This window comes from Patagioenas fasciata, chromosome 8 (assembly GCF_037038585.1).
Source record: "Patagioenas fasciata isolate bPatFas1 chromosome 8, bPatFas1.hap1, whole genome shotgun sequence".
NCBI lineage: Eukaryota > Metazoa > Chordata > Aves > Columbiformes > Columbidae > Patagioenas > Patagioenas fasciata.
The window spans coordinates 21037735-21050338 of record NC_092527.1 but is presented as its reverse complement, the minus strand read 5'-3'; the positions used below and the strand labels follow the sequence as shown (position 1 = coordinate 21050338).

The window sequence follows — 12604 nt, the reverse complement described above, 5'->3', positions numbered from 1 at the left end:
CCAAGGCCACAGATATTCTCTCCTGGGAGAAACTTCTGTCTGCAAAAAAGAGGTTACTCCAGTTGTGGAAGCAGGAGAAAAGGCATCATTAAAAACATGACAAATGCTGCTCTACATTATCCTAGCCTGAAGTCCAAATAATTTCTGCAATACCAGTATACATTGATAAAATCCCAGTGCAACAGAGGATAAATTTCCCTAATGACTAAAGAATCTCCAAAGCAATTTTGCCTTGAAACTACACAAAAATGTCAGTATTCCCTCCAGGAAGATATGTTTCTTTATAAAAGTGTCAAATGGATCTTTGGCAATGATACAGTTTTCTTATTCCAACTTCCAATTTTCAAAGCCATGGTTTCAAAGATCTCAATGTGCCAATAGGGCAAGAAGGTAAGTTCTGACATTAAGTCCAAGTAAGCTTAGAGGAAGGGACTGGATTGCATTTCCCAAGGAACATGCAGATGACAGGCAAACACATACATATGCTTTCCCCTCTGCCCCCAAACTAAGAAATCAAGACATTTAAGTGAATGCTATTGAGGCAGAAGAATATAGTTTTCCCTCTCTAAAGTCATTTGGATAATTATAGCTTATAAATAGTGCTCAACACTTGAAGGAACTATTAAGTAATTAGACTTTGCAAGTGTGTCATTTATTTCATAAAGCCCAGACAGGAGAAAAAAAAATTGACACACACATCTGTTTGACCATTAGCTTTTCCTGACAGTTCCTGCTAATATAGAAAGTTACAAATGTCCGTGTCTCAAAAGCCAAAATTAAAGTGATTAGCTTTTTCTAGACTGCTATGTGTAATGCTCCATTAGTATTATGATGTTTTTACAAGACCAATAATAAAATCCTCTGTGAAAGCTGACTGGAAGACCCCAAAGAATGGTTTTCCAGAAGTGCATGGACAGAAGATAAGTCCTCCATAGAGTGATAGAAAGTCCTATGGATCAGCTACTGTTGCAAACATGCTTTTTGTTCAAGGAGTACATTATGCTACTATTTCTTTTCCTTCTGAGGAGGTAAACTGCTTGTGAGATGAAGGATTAAGGACAGCACTATTCAAGAAAAAACTAGTAACCAAGAGCCTTCATGCTGTCCTGAGCTAGGGTACCTATGGATTATAAGGTAACGAGTATCAGCCTCCTGAAAACCAAGTGTTTTCCCACAAACTCTTCAGAGCACCCTAAAGCTGGCCTTCACCAGCCCTCAACAGGCTCAGCGTCATCATCACTATTCCTCATTAATGTGGTAACGTTACCAGAGGAATTTCTGTTGACTGATAAGCAGCTAAGGCAACTTCTCCCCACCCTGACAAAGAAAAAATGAACTAATTAAAACACTCACACTAACCAAACAGGTTAATACTCATAAAAAAGGGGAGATTGGAAGACCAATTCATTTGATACCACTTTCCTCTCTATTCAGTAGTTTTTAAGAACAAAGAATGTTGGCAGAATTAAAACTGCATGACTACATACCTAAATAATGGGAACGGGTAGAGGAGAGAAAATTCAACCACTAATATATGTGTGCTAAAATTCTATTTATTGCCTACAGTCATCGTGGGGGAGGACAGATATATGATAATTGTGGAGGCAGGAGAGGGGCAATCTATCTCTTGAACTGCTTTTCATTTGTTACCAACTGTGTGCAGTCCAAAACAAGCAGCTGGATCTATCTTTGGCATTCACACTAGAAAGCATCGCCAGCACCTACCTCATATCAAAGTAATTTGGCAAACTGGAGCAGCCACACAGAACATCACTACGCAGCACCAGTAGCTCTGCTGCCGAGTCAGACCCTGAACCTGGAACTCTCTTTAGAAATATGTAAATCAAAATCAAGTATTTGATCTTCCTCCAACACCAAAGGATAAGATGGAAATGTAAAATGGGTATTTAAAATAAAACAGACCTCAGTTAAGTCCCAGACCAATTTCATCATTAACATGTTACTACTAAATAGAGAAAAAAAGATTTCTTCCTCCCCACTATAACTTTTAGCAGGTATTAGTCTCTTCACAAACTATACTGATTATACTATACAGGTATAAATTATGATAGCTTCTAAATTTTTTCCTTTCTCATGACATGACTCCAATGATAAAAGTATATTTTTATACAGTCTCAAAAAAATCCTCCTGAAGAGATTCTTTTTAAATCTAAATCCATCTTTTCTTTCTTCCAAAACACTGAAGAGCAACTGACAATGCTATTCTTTTAAAAAAAACCTTTACACAGTTCAGTCTGCTTGACAGATGATTGCAATTAAACAAAATTTATTTTTGGCCTCTTCATTTGCCTTCATTTATATCAGTAACAAACAAAAATAAAAAATAAAACCAACCAACCAACCAAAACCCAAGAAACACCACACCCCACAACAAGCTCAGTTTATTTGAAGCACCAAGCTCAGCAACAGGCACAACACATAATGCCTTGGTGACCTCCTGCTCAACAGTCACACTAAACTCAGCTGGTAGGTCTGAAGTGTTGTCTTAGTTTCATTAGCAGAAAGAATGTGCTAGCTCCCTTGTTCTAATTCTTCTTGTGTGCATTATATCTAAGTTAACCTTTATCTTACCAATAGCTAAAATTTGTTCTGAATATTTTGTAGTATGTGTCAGAATCCCCTATTTCTTGTGCAAAAATTGATGTTTGCTGAGTCAAGGTCCTCCATCATTTATTAAAATTTAGAACATAGAATTTCATATTTTGATTAAGTCCTCTTAGGAAAATGGCTTGATCTATACTAAATCTTCACAGGAATATTCTTCAAAGCAGGAGTTAATCTGTGCATAGCCTCAGCTTCTTCTCAGGACGGTTGGACAGTTATTTCTCTGCATTCCTTTTCTTCCTGAGCTGGTGCCTCTAACTCTCCAGTCTCATGTGATGCCATTCTCGCAGAAGGAATTCACTGAGCACTTCAAAGGATCAGCTCATGCAGCTAAGAAAAAGAATGCTGAAGAAGAGGAGTGTGATCAAAAAGTAAATCAGAATCACAGGAGAACTGATTCTAGAAAGAACCCCAGAGGAGGTCTCTAGTCTAATCTCATGCTAAAAGCAGATCAGGTTGCTCAGGGCTCTATCCAGTTGGATCTTGAAATCCCCCAAGGACAGAAGCTGTCCAGCCTCTCATTCAAATGAATGACTATTCTAATGGAGAAAAAAAAAAAAAGTCTTCCTTACAACCAATTAAAACCTCTTTTGTTTCAATTTCTGTCCATATATTTGTAACATACTCCACACATTTCCTGATTAAAGTTCCTACTGTTTATTTATGAGTGATTTTCACAAACCAAATGAGAACATTAGTATGACTGGACAAATGAAGACATTTTCATGTCCTATGTAAAACAGAGACCTATTGGCATTCCTGTATCAGCTCAGCAGGCTGGCATCACACAGAACCAGTGAAAATTTAATATGTAGAAAACAAAGAATTGCCACTGAAAATTCCGAGTTCACCTCAAGAACAGCATTTCCAGTGTTTTATTGAAGTATCAAAATTAAAGTGCTATTAATACTCAAGGTCATTTGAAATTACAGACAAGATGAATATCATAACTCATTCACATCTTTGGACGACAATATGGGCCCCAGTATTTAACAGTCATGTCATTACTCAAATGAATTCCAGACAAGCCAGAATAAGAAAAGGAAGGGAAGCCCATGAAGAAAATGGAATATTGTTGCACAACTTTTATTGATACCATCAAAATGAAGTAGGGAGTAGAGACATGAGGAAAGAACCACTAGAGCTACCATAACCATTTACAGATCTGCCAGAGGCAGCTAAGTTTCAAGTAAAACAATACTACAACAAATTAGTGTTTAATTTTTTCTGCAGTGAAAATCAAATTAGAAAAACATCCAAAGATGCTTAAAAAGTTCAGGATTCATTAGAAATGTTATTTTAGGCTTTGAATTCCTGTTCTAACAATTTTAAGTATTTTTATTTACTATGCATACATGAGATAAAACATCTCATAGGTTAAAGTTATTGATAAATGACATATCAATCCTAATTCCTGTACAAACAGTACATACACTCCTTATCAGAAGGGGAGGAAAAAAAAGTTTTGTAATTGATACTTGATGTAATATTTTTCACAGCAAAATTAAGCAATTCCGCTGGGCACGACACTGCAACAGTCAGGCATTTTCCACTTTTCTCTCCCAAAACCTCATATATTCCTTTGCAGAATAATCCTGAAAAATAATATTTTGCTAGCACTGTGGCTTCTGCCCAGAAATGTTCCCAGAACTAGAGAGTCAGAAAAAGCAAATTCAACTTGAAAATGTCACTCTTTATCCTTAATCCTAAGAAGCTTCTCTGTTCTCATAGAGATGACAAGACTGTACCATTTTCTGTCTGTGAACACTGCCAGTTCCTGCCAGAGCAAGAACTGAGCACAGTGGAATTGCCCAGGTACCTTTCCAGGCTGCAGCTGTGACAACAGACCAACAGGGAGAGGAGAACTCATCGACGCAAAAGGTGAACAGAGAAAAACACAATGAAGAAGTGGTAAATAACTTAATTTATGTGAAAATTATACTGCTGAATATGACTGAACAGTAAATGGACTAATTGAAGAAATACATTGCTAAATTAAACTACCTTTCTATCTCTCCCAGAAAGGAAAAGCTGTTTAAGAAAACACATTTGCACAACAGAAGATGTTTCTTCTCAAAAGATGGCTATTTCCATTTCAAATCTACAGTCTTAAACTCAGCTATCTAAAAGGAGAAGATAATATAAATATCTTTTTGCTAACAATAAAGTTTTATTATTTCTGTGCTGATCCTCTCCTGAAACAATGCATTTTAATAGCAATGTCCAAACCATTGTATCAAAAAGCTTCCATGAAAAGTGCATGGATGTTCTCTAGCTTCAAGAATTTAAACAAACAAGGAGCACCTTAAAAACAGAACTGTTGTTCATCCTGCAGCACTGCCAGGCTCACACTGCAGCATTCTTTCACAGTTCTCTTTGAGAAGAATAAATAAATCTATATTTAAAAATCTACCAAGCATCCATAATCAAAGGATCCTAAAGCTTTTGTTGGGAATGTTTTTTTTTAAAAAATACTTGAAAAATATTTACACAAACTCCCTAGATATTATCTGTTACAATGTAAGTACTGCATGGATTTGTTGTGCATAACAATGTCCACAATAGATATCACAGAGAATGCTGCAGTTTACTAATCACAAGTTTTATGAAGCTTTACTGTCTATTTATTAGCATGCCTCAGGTATAGCATAATGGAAAGGTTTTGGGGAACAGGCAGAGTATATAATCAACACTTTTTTTTTTTTTTAATTCCCCCCCCTTTTCCCCAGCATGACCTATTTTCTTGAATAACAGGCAGATCTAGTGAGGACATTAACCTGTTTCCATGCCATAGTACAACTCATGAGATGCATTAGCTGTTTTTTATTGATCCATTTATAAGTTGATTCTACTAGAAATACCAGCTGGAAGATCAGAAAGTCTTTTGCTATCCTCTGTGCCATGACACACTTCACCGATTAACTATTTCCCAAAATACATTTATTTTAACATTTGGTGTTATACTGAATACTGAAGAATCCTCCTCTTCAAACTGTCTCCCACGTGTGAATCACTCTTACATATTTTTAGTCCATTCATTATTTTCAAAAGTCAAAATGTAATAAATCACATACTTTTTTTTAAATAAAAACATAAGAATTACACACACCAAATATTATCTACTACAAATACCGATTTACATTTTACCAGCTATTAGAAATTAACAAGCTAGCTGGTCTTTACTCAAGAGTGTAAAATGCCAAAACAGATTTCATGCAGATAAAAAGATTAAAAAAAAAAAAAGAGTGCAGCTGGTTTCCCCTTGATTCCCTATAGGCTTCTCATACACAAACTGTTCTCCCCCACACAACATACAGTGTGCACTTCTGTATAAATTTTGGTGAGCCTAACTGTACCATTAAAAAGAATTCTACACAAGGTACTAATATGTGATTGTTATTTATTACAGATCATCCTACCTGCTTCTGACTTTAGCATTATTAACCTTTGAGTCAACAATTACTTACTGCTTATTTGCAATGCACATACTCATAAAAACCTACCTTTGTGCCAAAAAGTGTTTATACCAATTTGAAAGCTTGACCACATTTTAAAAATAGATGTCTACAGTAAACCCACATCCACTGTTCAGATTTAAACAGGATGGGAAAGCAACTGAGATTTATCTGTCCAAATTTTTGGACGTGGAAAAGACAACCAGGGAAAGTAATTCCAAAAGCCGCACTTCTAGCCTTCAAATTCAAGGACTGCAGGCTTGACCAAATCCACACGTCAAATCAGTTACAGCAGAACATGATAAGCCAGGGCCTATTGCAAAATAATTAACCAAGAGATCACCAAGGTTCATGTCCTTTCACAATTCTACGGCCAACCACAACTCAGCGAAGTCTTATTTGCAACATAAAATGGCATCATTTCAAGCTTGCAGAGATGTTCAAAAGAAGGAAACATTCACAATTTATATATACGAGTTTTAAAAACCTGATTTCTCCAATTCTCATAAAGACCCCCAAGGATTCAAACATTTTGCTTTTAATGATAGAACACATAGGAAATGAATGCAATACAATCAAAGGAGTGGGGAAAAAATAACAAACCAGACATGGATTACATCCTGTATACCAGGAATGCTATGCAAAAAGAGGAAGATGGTGGTTTAAGTGAGATGCTTTAACTGAAAAAGGGGAAGAAAACAAATGGGACCAAGAATACATCAGAAAGCATGATCATAAGCTTCATTTAATTAGTAACTAGGCAATAAATTACTTTTATTGCCCACAAAAGCATCTGACAAAATCGGTTTTCTTCCAACACCTTTTGCATCAGCTGCCCAATTTCCAACCTTTCAAAATAAAAAAATAGAGATCTCAAAACTAATTACATTCCTATAGACTACATGAAAATGGATGGTCAAGTAGAGGAAAAAGACCCAAAACGCACTGTTAACGAGGGGGGAGTAGGAAAGTTCACTTCCAAATATTTGATTTGGCAGCAAGTCAATCAGTACAGACTATCTGCAGCACTGTCCCTTGTTATGTGGGAGAACGGGATTAAGGATTGGATGAGAAGGGATAAGGAGATAAAATGACAATCCAAATACCTACAAATGTAAATTTTGCTATTTCTGCAGCTCACAGAAATTATGACGTACAGACAGTAACTTGTTTTAGTAGCCTTACACACTGAAAATTCAAACAAGTATTTACATTTCTTGACCTCCTCCTGTTAAGTAGGTTGCCTAGAAACACCTTACCTCAGAATAAATGGGAAAACAGATTATGCACTCCTATCTGTGTATATCAAATATTTTGTTGAATCTATTTTATGAAATCCAGGAAAATAATCTTCCATTATGCTTTTTACAGCATTGAGCACAATGCAGACACTCAATGAAGAACAAATTAAGTAGACATGTAATAAAGGTAATATACTCCGAAAAGGCTTCCATAGATAAATACAAACCTAGCTATAACACGCGGAGTGTTGGTGGGATGACTCAGCTTCTAATGATATTTCATTTAAGTTCATTTTCTTAGCAGCAGTCTGAGGTTATTAATAACTCCCAGTATGATACTTGGAGCTGTGGATTCATTTTCCTGTTAATGGTAGCAATAGGTTCTTCATTAATGGCTTTAAGATAGCGCTGGGGTTTGCCATATGGTTGGATTTGTACGAGGGTTTCTCATGAAAAGCCAGAGAGTGTAAGAAATTGTTGCTATATTTAACTTCAGTGCCCTCACACGCACAGCAGACAATTGGAATGGACACTGTTCTAGTATTTACAAGTGCAAACAATATTCAATATTTATCGCATGTTCTGTTTAAGAGGACTACAGGGACTTCAAACAAGAGAACATATGGATAGATCAGAGGCTTGGTAATGCAATACTGAGCTTTTCACCTCTGGGTCATTGGTTCAAATCTACACTGGTCAGTAATGAAGGAAAGCTACGAACTGACAGCTCCGGCCTTTGCAAATTGATTTGTCATGCTCAGTCCAGATCCCATCAAACTCAAAATTCACCATTACGATTTGCGTTCCTGAATGCAAACTTTACCCAACAGCGTAACAAAAAATTGAACAGAGGTAGAAATAATCTCTTCCTTCTCAGGCACCATCTCAAGAACAGCACCTATACAGGAGAGAGTGCCAGAGGAGCAATGGAAATTGCACCACCAAGTAGCACAGCACATCATTCTGTGGATGAAGACTCCTTCTGCCTTGCAGATACCCAGTTGTAACTACATACACATGAGAAGAAAGCTTTCAGGTGTTTTACTACTAAAGAAATAAAATAAGAAAGAAGAGACACCAATATGGAAGTTTTAAAACTGAAATTTCACAGTGCTACCTAAAGATTTCTTTCCATATCGGGTTCAAAGTTGTATTTCATAAGCCCAAAGGTTCTGGAGAAAATGGTCACAGTGCTCTATAAAAGGAATATCAAATTTAATATTCATTTTGTTATTATGTGTTTGTAGCCAAAATGTTTAAACAACACCTGCAGCAGCAGTAACTAAGAATTGCACAGGGTGTTTCAAAAAGATGGACCCAGTTTCAAAGATAGCATGACTTCAAATTGGGTCCATCTTTTTGAAAAAACTGGTATTTCCAGCAGTTGAGTTTAATTCAGAAATAGGTTTATTTACAAGTTACTATGAATGATACTAGAGAAGTCATGTTTTTACAGTATTTCTTCATAAATATGTTAGACAGAAAATGTACGGATTAGTCCATAACAGCTCATAACTTTCCACATGCTTTCATAATTTGAACACAAATGGTTTTAAGTTTCAAAACCATCAGTCTAGGCTCTTCCTTTGAATCTTAATAGTTTGGCAACAATCACAACAAATGCTCTACAGGTACCACAGTTCTCCATTTTACCAAGTGATAACTGCTACAGAAGTGAATAGAGACACCAAGTTTTGATATAGCACCTTTAAGATAAACTTTACTTCACATATTTAGGGCACAAGACAACAAAATCTACTGGAAATTTTACATTGTATAAACACAAACCATTACTTCTAACATTTAAGACTACAACAGAACACATACAGCTCACAAATCTTGGGAAGTGTAAAATAAATAATTTAAGACTTAAGTAAGAGCCTCCTGCCTTCCTTCCAGGTTCCTTGGTTTTTACTAAGGTGTCAATTTCCATACAGAAGCTCTTCCTTAAACTCCAAAAATAGAACACTTACTGTGACTTCAGGAAAGCCGCAACAGGTAAGTTCACAGCTGAATGACTGTACATAAATTCAGCACATTGATTGAGCTGGCATGTAGTCTATTGCTATAAAATCTGAGTAGCAAAGCCAAGCAATACCTTAGTTTGGCCAAACACTAGTCCCGTGTCTCACAGACAATGGCTCGTGAAACCTACCTAAACCTTTTAACTGTCTCAGGCCACAGAACAGGGAGCCCCATGCATCAAGTGATATAACTGTGAGAAATGAAGGATTAAACCACATACTAAACTTGTGTGTCAAGAAACACAAAAAAATGCCTTCACTTGCTTTAGAAAGCGTTTGGGCTGCAGCTGGGAGATGGTTCCTCCTGGCAGCGTCACACACAGGATGCTAGCCTAGGAAAGGGGCTGCCTACAGATGAAGGCAAATATCTTAAAGACTAAAGACTGCCTATTACTTCACTTGCAGTTAACAGGAACAATAGATAGATCCAAGCAAGATGATTAAAATTCCTTGACAGTCAGTGACAAGAGTTCTTGCTGCTGCTCTCTGTCATCAAACACTGCGTATCTGTGCTAAGGAGTGACCTTCAGTGACAGAAATACACAGCAACTTTGGAATGATGACTGCAGCCACTATTGACAGAAAAGAAAGAAATTAAAAGGCAAAGTTCAGACAAAGGCAAGAAGTGGAGTATTTCAGAGAACAAATTAAAATAAACTGTTTGAATAAATGTGGGTGGAATATATTTTAGGAAACTGAAGGATGTCTAAGGGATTTAAATTTCAGAAGGTTGCATGAGAAAATGAAAAGACTAACAAATTTGACAGGTGTCAATAAGCACCTATACTTTTATTGGTTTTAAACAGTAAGGTAAGCATATTTTAGAAAAATAATAGCTGGCACTTTTTATTATTCTTTCATCCTCCTACCTCAGTTCCTTTTTTGTATCACCTGCTGCATTTTACATAGTTGCACCAAAAGTTATTTGGGACAGCTGCAATCGTTCTTTATACAGTTATGTTTATAGAGCACTCAAACACAATGGAGGTTAATTGTGATTAGTGTGGATAGAACACACCATAACTACAATAATGCGATACCTAAGAGCTCTGTCACTATTCTGTCATCTCTAGGTAACAAGGTTTTTGAAGCTCCACAAACTGGGAAATAAACACACTTTCTCTTCTACAGACTCTCCATGAAAATTCATGTAAAGAAGGCTTAATGCCTAATAACATCACCAGGACTGGATAAAGAAGGATTTAAATTCCCATTATCCTTTTTAATGAACTTATGACTACAGTCTCAAAATAGACTGTTAACCCAGAACAGAGAGAAGAACTGACATAATTTTCACCTGCAAATGAACCTAAATGCTTTTGCAGCTGTCACTAGCATAAACAAAGCAAAATTTCTAAGTCATCTGGGATAAGTGTAAGTTTCTTAGCATGGGATAAATCAAGCACAGCCTTACCCCTCACCTCAGCCCAAGAATACTGTGGCAAAAGGCTTCATGGCTGGCATAACCCAAGTAAGAGAAAATAAATTACTTATTAAGTAAAAAAAAAAGGCCCCTATTTAATTCAGTCTAAATGACATGCAGCATGTTTGATTAGCTATATTCTTGATTAGGTGCTATAACAGAATTTAAAGAGTATCCTGTCTAGTGAAATTATCATTATTTCTATCAGTTCCTAAATGAGAACAGATTTCAACAGACTCATTCAATTTTTTTTTTTACCCCATTACATTTTTGAAGATTATTTTTAAAAACTGTCATGTTCAAGTTATGTATTACCTCGCCAGTTTAGTTCTTGGAACAGCAATACCTTCGCTTTGGAAACAAACACAAGACTATCGTGTTCCTATTGCTGCAATTGCTCTTTGCTGCTGTTTTCCAAAACTGCTATTCAACGTCAAGTATATTACAGCAAAGAACAGATCAAGTCTGAAGAGCAGCACAAGCTTAGCGAGGCTTGTTTTCAGTACATAATGGTTTCTTTCAAACTGCATGAGAAATTACACAACTATTTTTCCTCCCATTTCACATGCATTTCTTTTCATGATTATAACACTCAGAATTTGTTCTGGGACCTGAAAAGCTTTTTGAACTCTTTTCACATGCACAGTCAGCCACTACAATACTGACACAACTTCACTCAGCTGAAAGACCAGAAAGCCATTGTGTCGACAACTTTTTGAAAGCAGGTGTGTATTGTTGTGGTTTCTATTTAGGGCTGTAATCCTCATGAATCCTCACTCATAATCCTCCTACTGAATGAAGGGTTTCAAGCGAAATCAGATCCTGGAACAGCAAACAGCTTCTCTTTTTTTCGTTTAAGTGAAAAAAAAGCACATGCTTTTGCCCACCCTGGACCAACATAGTAAATACAACACTATAAGCTGCTTCTAACCGGCAGTTTCTATGCAAGTGTAGCTTTTAATGGCAGTTGATCACGTCTGAGTTAATAACCAACACGATGCAAAGTCAGTGATGTTAATTTCAACGATCCCTCCTGATAAAAGACCTTTTCAGCCCCCAGTACAGCCTTTATTCCGTACCTGCTGTCCCCTCTCTGCTCCCCAGTGCCCGCCGCAAGTCCGCACAGGGTCCCTCACGCACAATGGCGCCGGAGGTCAGGGCTCGAGGCCACGCTGAGTCCCGGCACCGGAGCCTTGTGCACCGCAGCCTTCTTGGGCTGCCTGCCCCGCCAGAGCAGGGGCTGCGCGGGGACACGGGGCTGCCCCACCACAGCGGGGGCTGCCCCACCACAGCGGGGGCTGCCCCACCACAGCGGGGGCTGCCCCACCACAGCGGGGGCTGCCCCACCACAGCGGGGGCTGCTCTGCTCTGCGCTGTGGAGGCTCCAGGCGCATGGGACGTGCAGCCAGTTAACGGCTAGGTAGGTTTTGCCCTGAGGGGACCGGACAGGAGAAGAGAAACCCCAAGTACTGCCAGCAGCGGCGGAGCCGGCGTGTCCGCCCCGCAAGGACCCGGCCGCTGCCAGCACGGCGGTACAACCCGCCCGGGCCCTTCACCCGGCCGGCCCGCCCGCCCGCGCCGCTGAGGGGAGCGACCCCTCCTGTCCCGCCGCCGGAGCCACGACCCCGCTGCCGCCCGGCGCCGTCAAGGGTGAGGGCGAAACCGGACAGTCACGGCGGGACTCCGCTGAGAGGAGGCGCCAGCCCCTCCCCGGGGCGGCGAGTCCCTACCTGCTGGCGTCGCGTCCCGCCGCGGCGCGTAACATCCCCGCCCTCATCCCCCGCTGCTATAGCTACGGGAGCCGCAGCACCCGTCTCTCGCGAGAGCCGCCATCTT

At 38.7% G+C, this 12604-nt stretch overlaps 1 protein-coding gene across 2 annotated transcripts in view; it reads right to left on the bottom strand.

The window, feature by feature from the left end:
* The window catches only part of USP54 (ubiquitin specific peptidase 54), a 102207-nt gene extending 89615 nt beyond the window's left edge, over positions 1–12592 (bottom strand). Inside the window, exon 1 of one of the 2 annotated variants that reach the window (XM_065842928.2) lies at positions 12499–12592. The gene's annotated coding sequence lies outside the window, so the exon portion shown is untranslated. Of the gene's footprint in view, positions 1–11847; positions 12352–12498 lie in introns of those variants that run through there. The other variant, XM_065842931.2, reaches the window with a different exon arrangement.
* Between the last annotated feature and the right edge of the window lie 12 nt (positions 12593–12604).